The following is a 1,478-nucleotide window of genomic DNA, read 5'->3' as shown; positions in this document are numbered from 1 at the left end:
GGTGTGGCCTCACCAATACCCTGTACAGTTGTAGCAGGTCTTCTCTGCTTTAATACTCCATCCCCGTTGCAATAAAGGCCAACATTTCATATGCCTTCCTGATTACTTGCTGTACCTGCATACATACTTTTTGTGTTTCATGCACAAGGACCCCCAGGTCCCTCTGTACTGCAGCACTTTGCAATTTTTCTCCATTTAAATTATAATTTGCTTTTTTATTTTTTCTGCCAAGGTGGATAACCTCAAATTTTCCCATATTATACTCCATCTGTCAAATTTCTGCCCACTCTCTTAACCTGTCAATATCTCTGCAGATTTTTTATGTCCTCACAATTTGCTCTCCCACCCATCTTTGTATCATCAGCAAACTTGGCTACATTGCACTCGGTCCCTTCATCCAAGCCATTAATATAGATTGTAAATGGTTGAGGCACCAGCACTGATTCCTGCAGCACCCCACTGTTTACTGTTTGCCAACTGGAAAATTAACCATTTATCCCGACTCTCTGTTTGCTGTTAGTTAGCTAATCCTCTATCGATGCTAATATATTACCCCCAACCCTGAAAACGTTTATTTTGTGCAGTAACCTTTTATGTGGCACCTTATCGAATGCCTTTTGGACATCCAAATACACCACAGTCACTGGTTCCCCTTTATCTACCCTGCTCATTACATCCTCAAACAACTCCAGCAAATTTGTCAAACATGATTTCCCTTTCATAAAACTATGCTGACTCTGCTTGATTGAATCATGCTTTTCCAAATGTCCTGCTACTGCTTCCTTAATAATGGACTCCAGCATTTTCCCAACGACAGATGTTAGACTAACTGGTTTATAGTTTCCTGCTTTCTATCTGCCTCCTTTTTTAAATAGGGGCGTTACATTTGCGGTTTTCCAATCTGCTAAGACCGCCCAAGAATCCAGGGAATTTTGGTAGATTACAACCAATGCATCCACTATCTGTGCAGCCACTTCTTTTAAGACCCTAGGAAGCATGCCATGAGATCCAGGGGACTTGTCCGCCTTTAGTCCCATTATTTTACCGAGCACTACTTCTTTAGTGATAGTTCCTCCCTCCCTATAGCCCCTTGATTATCTGCATCATTGTCTGCCTTTGTTGATAAGAGGCTCCCAAGATATGGGAAATGGTTCACATTGTCGAGGGCCGAGCCGTGAATCTTGATGATTGGAGGGCAGTGCTGTGCGGTGGGGACAGGCTGGTGGAGGACCTTTGTCTTATGGATGGTAAGCGTAAGGACCATGCTTTCATATGCCTCAGTGAACACATTGACTATATCCTGGAGTTCAGCCTCAGAATGTGTGCAGACACAGGCAACGTCCACGTACTGCAGTTCAACGACAGAGGTTGGGGTGATCTTGGACCTGGCCTGGAGGCGGCGTAGGTTAAACAGCTTCCCACTCGTTCTGTAGTTTAGTTCCACTCCAGCGGGGTGCTTGTTGATTGTGAGGTGGAGC

This window comes from Pristiophorus japonicus, unplaced genomic scaffold (assembly GCF_044704955.1).
Source record: "Pristiophorus japonicus isolate sPriJap1 unplaced genomic scaffold, sPriJap1.hap1 HAP1_SCAFFOLD_542, whole genome shotgun sequence".
In the NCBI taxonomy this organism is placed as follows: Eukaryota; Metazoa; Chordata; class Chondrichthyes; family Pristiophoridae; genus Pristiophorus; species Pristiophorus japonicus.
The sequence above is the reverse complement of the archived record's forward strand: the minus strand, read 5'-3'. Positions refer to the sequence as shown.